The 12009-nt window shown below is 43.1% G+C and overlaps 1 pseudogene across 1 annotated transcript; it reads left to right on the top strand.

Annotated features, from left to right (window-relative positions):
- Nucleotides 1-694: 694 nt before the first annotated feature.
- Nucleotides 695-4536, top strand: LOC145553963 (cyclin-G2-like; annotated as a pseudogene). Its single transcript, XR_014090023.1, has 6 exons — nucleotides 695-779; nucleotides 1373-1511; nucleotides 1587-1724; nucleotides 2142-2395; nucleotides 3191-3451; nucleotides 3915-4536. The product of XR_014090023.1 is annotated as a cyclin-G2-like (transcript).
- Nucleotides 4537-12009: the final 7473 nt, after the last annotated feature.

Raw genomic sequence — 12009 nt, 5'->3', positions numbered from 1 at the left:
AATATAATCTCTATTATTTTGCAGTTAATACATTTAACACAGACCTGTGCAACATTAAATTAAATTTTTTCTACTTTTTGTGGAAAATTAAATAATGAAGGTTTCCTGGACCACCATAGAACAACTTGATCTGTTATTAGTCAAGAATATAACTTAAAAGATCTAATTTTCTGAATTTGAAGCCAGTAGATCTTAAATCTTTACGAAAAAGAGTGAAATTCTCCTTTTTACTTGTATGTTTACGTGACCGAACCGGAAGCCAACTTCGGCGTCCTCGATCTGGAATCTTGACATACATTCTCCAGTTTCCAAATATTAAAGGATATTTTCCCACATTTTCTGTCAGATTTCTGTTAAATGTTCCGATAATGAACTAAAATGTGTGAATGTGGCTGTTTAGAAGTGCGCGGATGTGGATATGTGTGTTAGAAGCGGTTCCCCTCCCCCCGCTCCGACCAGAGGATTTAAAAACGCAAACAAACGGTTCGAGCTCAGTTCGACGGTAACGGTCCACTTTAACGACCCAAACCCGGCCGGTTCGGGTTTTCTGGTTAAACTACAGGGGGAAACGTCTGAAAAAATGCAGATTTCTGTTTGTGGGTCAAACTGAGAGGCGTCTACCGAGGGAAACCTGACACCGGAGCCCAGCTCCAGCTGGGGGAAGTGGCCGGGTTCGGGCTCCCTGCCGGGCCAAGAGGCCGATCAGTGGCAGGGTTACATCACAGCACAGCCCCGGAACACAAACCGGGTTCTACCCGAACCTGAAGCCTTACTAGGAGGTCAGAAATAGTTTACGATTGGAGATCTGAAAGTGCGGAGTGCTTTTTTAGTTTTAGGAATTCAGTTTTACATAATGAATGCAGGGGAAATCACAAATTATGGATCACAGTGTCATTGTATGGCGATATGGACTTACATTTAAACAGCATATTCTCTGGTACTATTGTAAAATCAATTAAAGTGACAATAAAACCTAAGTATTACTATTTTTTTTTAGCTAATACGGCTGTGACTGTGTTACAGCAGTTATAGCCCACAAATACAAATACTGTTGTAGAAAAACATTCCATTGTAGTACACTTTTTAAAAACAACATTCACACAAAGTGTGATTAGTACCAATAAACCGCAAACAGTAACAACATTTAATCATATTTTCAAATTTATTAACACTTTTTTAGAACAAAAAAAAAATACATTTAATTTTTACTTCTTTTTATCATAACTATTTAGGATTTATCATGACCGATGAATTAAATTGTCATGATAAACCAACGATGAATGGGACTCTTTTTAGCTTTTTACAGAAGCTACAGGGAAGCTACTATGCTAGGCTACGCTAAAGGTTAAATGACCTTCTCTTTTCCTTGCAGTGTCTGAACTGTGGTGGGAAAACGAACCGTGAACATGGATGCCGTGCGGCTGATGAAGGAGCTGAGGGTGAATTATGAGCAGGAGGCCAACTTTCTGCCCAGAGAGACGGGTCTGAACCTCATCGTTTCTGCCCAGCAGGTGAGAAACGCGTCCGTCCGGTAAAGTCCAGAGAAACTCTGCTGTGAGATGCTCTAAACTGTCTTTGCCCCCCAGAGCGGCGGCCAGATCACAGCCAGGAGCCGGGATGTGACCGTGGAGGATCTGTGGAGCCTGACCAGCTTCTTCGGCTACAGCACCCAGAGCTTCGTCCAGGCCGTCAGCCTGCTGGACAGATTCCTGGCCATGATGAGGGTACGACGACCGCCCAGTCCAGAAAATTACTGGGAAAATCTTTAAACTGTGGATACAAGCATTAGCATGCTAACTCCTCTGGTCGTGTGTTTTTCATATTAGCCACTGAATTTCAGGGTGACGGCCATTTTTTAATTTTATGTTTATGATTAGCATAGCAAAGTTTTTGGTAGCTGTGCCCACCACTTGCAATAACTATGGCTGAGATTAGTTCAGATTTTCACTACAACCATGGCGGCCATTTTGAAAAGTGTCAAAAAGGAAACACAGATGATAATCTGTGAAATATTCTCAAATTTAGTACAAAATTTGTTTTCCTTGACAACCATGGCGGCCATCTTGAATTAGTGGCTAATGGTGAAATCTGTGTACAGTTCTTGCATCGACGTGTGAAAGATTTTTCTGAATGTTCTCCAGGTCCAGCCCAAACACCTGTCCTGCGTCAGCCTCAGCTGCTCCACCTGGCGGCCAGAGTGACGGAGGCGGAGTGCGACCAGACGCCGGCCGACGAGCTCATCCGCATCGGCCAGTGCCGCTTCACCGTGTCCGACCTCAGCCGCATGGAGAAGATTGTCGCCGAGAAGCTGCGCTTCAAATCCAAAGCCGTGACCGCCTTAACCTTCCTGCAGCTGTACCACCAGATCACGCTCACGCACGCCACTACAGGTGAGGCGCAGGCTGCAATCGCAACCGTTTCAGTCAACAGCTATTCTGCAGATTAAGCGGTTATTCTGATGATTAATCGTTATTCTGTCAATTAATCAAATGGGAAAATGGTCGCATCCTGCAGATTTTTCATTTAATCACTAAAGCGTTTTTCTGCAATATTTAGAAATGCGTTGAAACATGCAGATAAAGAAACAACTAAGTCAGAATCAGCTACAGCCTCCATAAAAGCCTCATCGGTGCGTCAGTGCCGGGTTCGGGTCAGAGCTGCTCCCTGTTTGAGGGTAAAGCAGGGCAGCCGGCGCCGATAGGCCGGTCGTTCAGCCGTCTGCAGCCGCTTACGCAACGCGGCTGCTTCCAGTCTGCAGAGGTCGAACACAAAGTTCAGTTCCAGTCTGTTTACAGTTTACACTGTCAGCTTGTTGACCTGAGAAGAAGCATAAAAATGTCCAGATTTCTTCTGCAGTCGGTTTATTTCATGAATTTCGCCTCCAAAAGTCGGATCAGCTGTGAGGAACATCACCAGGTTTAGATCTGTTATGGCAACGAATGTTTCTGGAGTTATTATGATTAAATGACAGAACTGTTGCTCTGAGACCATTTTCTGGATAATATAATGGAAGAACACATTCAGGGAGACCAAACTTTAAATTCTAGTGAATATTTTAACCTGTAAAATGCTGAAGGCTCATTAGAACATCAGTTGTTTTCCTCATGTGGTTGAAGGTTTGAGCATCTTGAGATGCCAGATGTGCAGAAAGTCGTCGTGACTCTGATGTGGTTTGGTTGTGAACAGGAAGGAGACGCTGAGTCTGGAGAAGCTGGAAGCTCAGCTGAAAGCCTGTCTGTGCCGGATCTCCTTCTCCGAAGCAAAGGTAGGACGAGCCGTCGGTCCCGCCGAGCCCCTGTGGGTCTGACCGCACCGAGGTTCTGATCCGGCCCGTCTGTTGTCTGTCCCTGCAGCCGTCGTCCTGGCGCTGGCTTTCCTCAGGCAGGAGATGAAGAGCATCCAGTCAGACGACATGCTGGAGATCGCCTTCCACATCCAGAGACACCTGAAGGTACGTCCAGGAAACCGGATCTGACCGGATCTGACCGGGTCGTTCTCCTGATGTGTTGTTGTGTTTATATCAGAACATCCTGGGTTTATTATTCCTAATCGATCGTCTTGTAGTTCAACTGTTAGTGAAACTGGAGGATTTATTGCTGTTAAATGTGCATTTAGTTGTCAGGTCAGTCAGGAAACGTTACAGAACATGATGTGATGGTTTTCTGCAGCCGTAAATGATGTTTATGTGAAGTTAAAGTGAAACTGGCTGGCGGCACACGGAGCCGCAGAGCTCGCTTTCCTGGAACACGGAGAAACTTTTGTCTCTGGAATTCCCTGAATTCCGCCTGCAGGCTCTGAGCTGCAGGTCGGGTTTTAACCTGCCGACCCGAACAAAACGGCCCGTTTCCGTTCACAAGCTCTTCAGGAAAGCCTCGGTTCTGACCGGCCGTTTCACCCCGCTGTCTGGGTTTCAGATTCCCGACGCGGAGCTGCAGCGGTGGAGCGAGCAGGTGGCCCGCTGCCTGTCGGACTACGCCTCGCCCAAGTGCAGCAAGCCCAACCACCGGAAGCTGCAGTGGATCGTGTCCCGGCGGACGTGCAGAACCTGCACAGCCACCGCAGCGTCCCGGAGCTGCCCACCATCCCAGAGGGCTGCTGGGACGAGAGCGAGAGGTGAGGGAGCCCAGGGATCACTGTGAACCGGTCCACCGCCGGCGCCGAGCTCCACCCGGACGGTGGGAACACCGTCAGCCTCATGAACGCTCGGCGCCGGCAGCAGCTGTGAGGGAGACGGTTTGGTGCGTAAATATCGAAGCTTGAATCGGTCCTACAAAAAAAATCCAACGTGTCGGAACCGAAAAAGCCCGGTTAGTCAGCCCGAAGTAAACTACGTTTATTTATTTCTCTCTGCTGGTTTTTAGTGTCGTTTCCCCCGTTTTTAACTTTTTGTTGAATATCTTTCCATGTCGTCGCTCGTTGTTTGAGAAGAATGACGTGAAAAAATAATAAATAAGAAAAATACCTCGTTTATGAAATTAGGTGAAAAATCTTCACGCTTAAATGAAGGGAATATAAAGTTCAATGTTTACTAATAACCTCAATATAAATTATCATTTTTAAAGGTTAATCAGTTTTTTGCACTTTAAATTCTGTTTTATATTTAGGCCCGAGCAGCTAAGCGCTGCGAAGGCCTATTGCGCTGCGAAGGCCTATTGTAATCGTGCTGTAAATTATTATTATTAGGCCCGAGCAGCTAAGCGCTGCGAAGGCCTATGCGAAGGCCTATTGTAATCGTGCTGTTTATTAGGCCCGAGCAGCTAAGCGCTGCGAAGGCCTATTGTAATCGTGCTGTTTATTATTAGGCCCGAGCAGCTAAGCGCTGCGAAGGCCTATTGTAATCGTGCTGTTTATTAGGCCCGAGCAGCTAAGCGCTGCGAAGGCCTATTGTTTTTCAAATGTTTATTATTTTTAGGCCCGAGCAGCTAAGCGCTGCGAAGGCCTATTGTTTTCAAATGTTTATTTTTTTTTTTTTTTTTTTTTTTTTTCTTCTGTCAAATGAATTGCCTTTTTGGGGGCTTAACATATTCAAAACTCACCAAAATTGGTAGGCCATAGAGACTGTGAAAAATTTACGTATTTTAAGGTCCGCGCAAAAATCGCAAAAAAATGGCTCAACAGCGCCCCCTAGAAATTTTCAAAGACCCTTTCCTATTCACTTACTTTATTGTAGAGACTTGAAATTTGGTACACTTGTAGAACTCCCCAAGCCACTCAGAATTTATAATTGTTCTCATAGTGTATGTCAAACAGGAAGTCGGCCATTTTGGATTGAATTTCCAAATTTCACCCCATTTTGGCCGTTTATAGCCTTCGCATTTGATCGAACTCCTCCTAGGGCTTTTGATGGATCGGCTTCAAACTTGGTCAGTTGGTTCAGAAGGCATGCCCGATTAAAAGTTATCAAAACGGTGGTTTTCGTGCATGCTGAAGGGGTGATACTAGGGGTCAAAGTTCACTGACTCACCATAAAATAATAAACAGTTATATCTCCTACAAAGAAACTCACAGAGCCACCAACCTTTCTGTGTGTGATCACCTTTGGATGCCCTACAAGACCCAATTGTGAAATTTTGAGATACATAAGCCACGCCCCCTTAGAACAGGAAGTGTCAGGTTTTATTGTGATCGGTCCCTATCTGACTCTTTAACCTAATCAACATGAAACTGTGTCCACAAACAGAAGACATGTTGGTGTGTTATGGTTTCCAACGCCGTTTGTTTTGGGAGGAAGCAGGTGGGCGTGGCGGCGTGGCAAGTTTACCTGTAACGCCGTGTCCATACGTTTTGCTGTTAATTCCACAATTGTGAGTCCAGCTGCACCAAACTCACTGAGATCGATCCTTATCCAACACCGGACAGTAATCCAGTGCAATATTTGGTGGGCGTGGCCTAATGTCTCAACAGCGCCCCCTAGAAGAGTTTAAATCATCAGCCCCAAGCCATGCTTTAACCTAGAATTATGAAACTTGGTATACATGTGTATCTTGTCAGGATGTACAAAAAGTCTCTTGGAGCCATGGTCCAAACCCAACAGGAAGTCGGCCATTTTGGATCAAAGCCGCCATTTCCGGTTTTCATAGACGTCGCATCTGATCAAACTCCTCCTACAGCTTTTGAGATACAGACTTCAAACTCGCTCAGCACACACTTAAGACATTGAAGGTGAAAAGTTATCAAAAGAATTCTCGTACATCAAAGCATGTGGGCGTGGCTAAGTGTCAAACTTTGGCTTTGTGCCATGAAATACTAAATGCAATAACTTCTACAAGAAAAGGGACAACTTCATCAGACTTTCCATTTCTCATTATTGGCCAGCCTTGATCACATTCACAAGGTCATATGATGACATCACCTTAGCCACGCCCCTCTCCAACAGGAAGTCACCTGTTTTTGTCTGCCGGAAGTCTTGCTTTTACTCTGACTCAAATGGGTTCAATGCTGTGCAAATTAATATAAAATGACATGATGATGAACTCTGTGTATGTTTACTGCTAGCTGAAGCATGTGGGCATGCCTTATTAGCAAATAGCAATGCCAGCCATGTCTACAATCATCTCTAATCAACCAGGCTTCATCCAATTTGCACCAGATTTTCTATGATTGACTGTGGTGATCCTCTAAAGATTGGATTATAACTTGACTTCACTTCACTCCCTAGGCTAATCAAAAAGCTGTATCTTATCTCTACATTGGCTAATCTGCATGAATGTTGTGGGCTGCAGCAGGGAGCGCTGCTGTGACATATATATTATACACACATTTATTTAATCACTGAATAAGTAAAAGTTGAACGTATGAACACAGAGCATGCTCATTGCTCATTGCTAATTGATTTCATCTCCTATCATGGTGGCAAACTGCAGTGGGAGGGAGGGTGAAAACAGTTACAGTGCTCCTTCTGCTTGGTTTCTTGTTGCGCCATTGGACAGTGTTCATAGTTGAACGTTATTTACCGTTACTTGCGATATTTACGGAGTGAAGCTTCTTCAAACAAACGGAGGCTCGTATGTCTTTTACTGAACTTCATCCTTGTATTTTATACAATCATGTTCAATTCATTAATAATAACATAATCATGTATTCTATGCTTAACATATAATTGTAAATCAGTCTTTTATACTGAACAACATATGAGTGTAAAAAGTCACAACAGTTGTGGTTTCTGACATGGGCAATATGAGCAACCACCCAGGGTGGTATTTTTCTAGGGATAGAAGGAGACCTCTGCGGATTGTAGCACAGCGATGAAAGCAAAACAGAATTAAGTATATGTAAAACTTAAAGTTCCACCCTGTTAGGAAAGACTGTGAAAAATGTTTATTCAGTAGAATTTAGAAATATAATGTTAGATTTAGTCATTAAAGGTTTGTGATTTTGTTGAAGGTTAGCTAGCTAAATGTTTACCACATAAAGAGCTAAAGATGAATTAGTTAGAAAGTTCCACCCTGTTATGTTCCACCCTGTTAGGAAAGATTGGTGAAAAATGTTAATTCAGTAGAATTTAAAAAACATAATGTTAGATTTAGTCACTAAGGGTTTGTTATTCGGTTTAATGTTAGCTAGCTAAATGTTGACCACATAAAGAGCTACAGGTAAATTAGTTAGAAAGGTTCCACCCTGTTATTTCCACCCTGTTATGTTCATGAACCAAATAAGGTAGAAATTAGGGTGAAAAGAAATATTTTAAGTCAAATAAAAAATTTGAGTTGATGGAATAGAGTTGCAGAGTAGTCTGAGGTATTATCAGATGTCTTTGCCATTTGTCTGTTTTCATTTCATAGTTACCCCCATTTACTCATGTGAGGGGAACATGAGTACATGTCATGGGAAAATCAACTACAGGGATATCAATGATCTTGCGAAACAGAACCAGGAAAAACACTCTACCTGTACTTTGACTGAGCCAATCCTGCAACTAATAATGAAAATCATCTGATTTTAGAATCAAATACTTTGATTTCCACCCTGTTATGGTACAATCCAGATGTTATGTTCCATTCCACACATGTTTTTATTAAATATTGTTACAGAAACATAAGTACTGTGGATTTTTCTGAGCCATGTTGGGAGTTAAAGACAAATAAATGAAAATATTGGTATAAGTTTTTGAAATTACCAATATTTTCAATGCTGTCAGTATAATGAGTAAAAAAGGTGTTTTCTTTGCAATACAGTCATAAATTATTCGTAACTTCATGATGTGTTACAATTTCAAGAAAAAAACATATTATATAGTAAAAGGGACACACTCTTTCTAAGAAAAAATCATTATTTTTTTAATTTAAATGTTTAACTATTTGTGGCCCATATCTAAATGTTCATAACAAGGTGGAACACATTCAGAGACAATGGTGAAAAAAAACCCACATGTAATAATTAATTTATCCAATCCTGAGCTTGCCCATTATTTTTATTTCTTATTGTTAAACATGTCAGTGTTGTAACAAAATATTTAAAACTTAAAACAATACTTTTTTTTCAAAAATCCTGAGGCCGAAATGTTGCTGCAAAAAAGAATCACACAATTACTGAGATTAAAAGAGATAAAGTGCTGAATATTGATATCTGTTTCCACCTTGTTTTTTGTTGCTAATTATTGTGAGAAATCATTACGTGAACAGTGCCTTCTCATGGATGAGTATTCTCATGGATCAGTAACATTAATCATTACTGATATGTATAAGGCAAACTGAGTTAATTTGTTATTTCAGAAGAGCGTGTCAAACTGGTAGCCTTTATATGACTCGGTACCCATGAAGTAGCTCTCAGTTTCAAAGGTTGGTGACCCCTGATTTACTCGCTGCAGCCAATCAGCAACAGATTTTTGTGCATTGTCTATGAGCAAAGCCAAACATGACACACTGAGTAAATTCAAGGAGGGCGGGTTCGGCTGTTCCGTCAGAGCATCGGCGGTGGCTGGGGGAAGGCGGTGCTGGCACACGCGTGGCTATAGGCGAGCGGCGCTTGGCTGCTCGGCGCTCGATGCTCCGCGGAGCTTTAATTAGGCCCGAGCAGCTAAGCGCTGCGAAGGCCTATTGTAATCGTGCTGTTTATTAGGCCGGCAGCTAAGCGCTGCGAGGCTATTGTTTTCGATGTTATTAGGCCCGAGCAGCTAAGCGCTGCGAAGGCCTATTGTTTTCAAATGTTTTTATTTTTTTTTTTTTTTATTTTTATTTTTCTCGCCTCAAATGAATTGCTTTTTGGGGCTTTACATATTCAAAACTCACCAAATTGGTAGGCCATAGAGACTGTGAAAATGTACTATTTAAGGTCCGCGTAAAAATCGCAAAAAAATGGCTCAACGGCGCCCCTCGAAAATTTCAAAAGACCCTTTCCTATTCAGTTACTTTATTGTAGAGACTGAAATTTGGTACACTTGTAGAACTCCCCAAGCCACTCAGAATTTATAATTTTCTCATAGTGCATGTCCAACAGGAAGTCGGCCATTTGGATTGAATTTGCAAATTTCACCCCATTTTGGCCGTTATAGCCTTCGCATTTGATCGAACTCCTCCTAGGGCTTTTGATGGATCGGCTTCAAACTTGGTCAGTTGTTCATAAGGCATGCCCGATTAAAAGTTATCAAAACGGTGAGTTTTCGTGCATGCTGAAGGGTGATACTAGGGGTCAAAGTTCACTGACTCACCATAAAATAATAACAGTTATATCTCCTAAAAAATCACAGAGCCACCAAACTTTCTGTGTGTGATCACCTTTGGATGCCCTACAAGACCCATTGTGAAATTTTGAGATACTAAGCCACGCCCCCTTAGAACAGGAAGTGTCATGTTTTTTTGATCGGTCCTATCTGACCCTTTAACCTAATCAACATGAAACTGTGTCCACAACAGAAGACATGTTGGTGTGTTATGGTTCCAACCCGTTTGTTTGGATGCAGCAGGTGGCGTGGCGGCGTGGCGAATATACCTTAACGCCGTGTCCTTACGTTTGGCTGTTAATTCCACATTTAAAGCCCAGCTGCACCAAACTCACTAGATGATCCTATCCCCTCGACAGAATCCGTGCAATTTGTGGGCGTGGCCTAATGTCTCAACAGCGCCCCCTTGAAGATTTTAAATAATCAGCCCCAAGCCATTCTTTAACCTAGAATTATGAAACTTGGTACACTTGTGTATCGTGTCAGGACCTACAAAAAAGCCTCTTGGAGCCATGGTCCAAACCCAACAGAAAGTCGGCCATTTTGGATTAAATTCGCCATTTGCTGTTTTTCACAGACGTCGTATTTGATCGAACTCCTCCTACAGCGTTTGACATACAGACTTCAAACTCAGTCAGCAGAGAGTTCAGACATTAAAGGTCTAAAGTTATCACAGGAATTTTTGTATGTCAAAGCATGTGGGCGTGGCTAAGTGCCAAACTTTGACTATTCGCCATAAAACATCAAAGTGACATAACTTCCACATACAAGGTCACAGCTGCTTCAGACTTCCTATGTCTCACTACTGACCAACCCTCATTACATTCTCATGGTCAGATGATGACGTAACCTTAGCTCCGCCCACTTTTAACAGGAATTCAGCTGTTTTTTCTACTGTATGTCTTATTTTTACTGAGTAATACATATGGAATTAATCTTCTACCACCTGACATAATATGAGCTGATGATGAACTGTGAGGATGAACTCTGACTCATGGGGGCGTGGCCAACTGTCTGTCCTTCGCCATATGCATACAACTGTCTCTGAATCACACACGCATCTTCCGATTGGCACCAAACTGGATACGTTTGACCTGTGTTCAATGCTAAAGAGCCCATCGGGTTTGAATTGTGATTTTACTCTGCAGCGCCCCCTAGGTTATCCCATCACCAATATCTCCTCTCTACATCGACCGATCTGCACCAAATTTGTGGTGTGTCGCCAGGGAACCATGCCGAAGTAAACGGTGCGAACTGCCTGGCGGACGCGCGCCTCAACTGTGCGAAAGGGTACGCGGTGGCAGGCGGCGGCGGTGCTGGGTCCCCGCGGTGGCTATAGGCCGGAGCGGCGCTTGGCTGCTCGGGCCGCTTGAGGCTCCGCGGAGCTTTAATTAGGCCCGAGCAGCTAAGCGCTGCGAAGGCCTATTGTTTTTCGAATGTGTATTTATTTATTTAGGCCCGAGCAGCTAAGCGCTGCGAAGGCCTATTGTAATGTTTTATTTTTTTATTTTTTGCCAAATGAATTGGCTTTTTGGGGGCTTTATCATATTCAAAAACTCACCAAACTTGGGGGCGCATAGAGCCCTGTAAAATTTACGTATTTTAAGGTCTCGCAAAAATCGCAAAAAATGGCTCAAGGGCGCCCCCTAGAAACTTTCAAAAGACCCTTTCCTATTCACTTACTTTATCGTAGAGACTTGAAATTCGTACAGTTGTAGAGCTCCCCAAGACACTCAGAATTTACAATTAATGTCATATCAGTGCAAGTATCCTAGGAAGTCGGCCAATTCGGATTAAAGTTCCGATTTTGAACCCATTTTGGCCGTTTACAAACGTCGCATTCGTTCGAACTCCTCCTACGGATTTCGAACGATCGGCTTCAAACTGGTCATTGTTTCATAAGGCATGGCCGATTAAAAGTTATCAAACGTGAGTTTTCGAGCATGCTGAAGGGGTGTACCAGGGGTCAAAGTTCACGACTCACCAGAATAATAAAATTATATATCCTACAAAAAACTCACAGAGCCACCAAACTTTCTGTGTGTGATCACCTTTGGATGACCTACGACACCAGTTGTGAAATTTTGAGATTACCTAAGCCACGCCCCCTTAGAACAGGAAGTGTCATGTTTTACTGCGACGTTCCTATCTGACCCTTTACATAATCAACATGAAACTGTGTCCACAGACAGAAGACATGTTGGTGTGTCAGGGTGTCCAACCCCGTTTGGTTTGGATGCAGCAGGTGGGCGTGGCGGCGTGGCGAATATACCTGTCCTTACGTTTGGCTCTGTATTCCACAATTTTGAGTCCAGTTGCACCAAACTCACTGAGATGGATCCTGATCCAAC

Source organism: Poecilia reticulata, chromosome 12 (assembly GCF_904066995.2).
Source record: "Poecilia reticulata chromosome 12, P_reticulata-male-v2, whole genome shotgun sequence".
Classification (NCBI taxonomy): Eukaryota; Metazoa; Chordata; class Actinopteri; order Cyprinodontiformes; family Poeciliidae; genus Poecilia; species Poecilia reticulata.
Note: the sequence above shows the minus strand (reverse complement) of the source record. Positions and strands in the feature narration are given on the sequence as shown.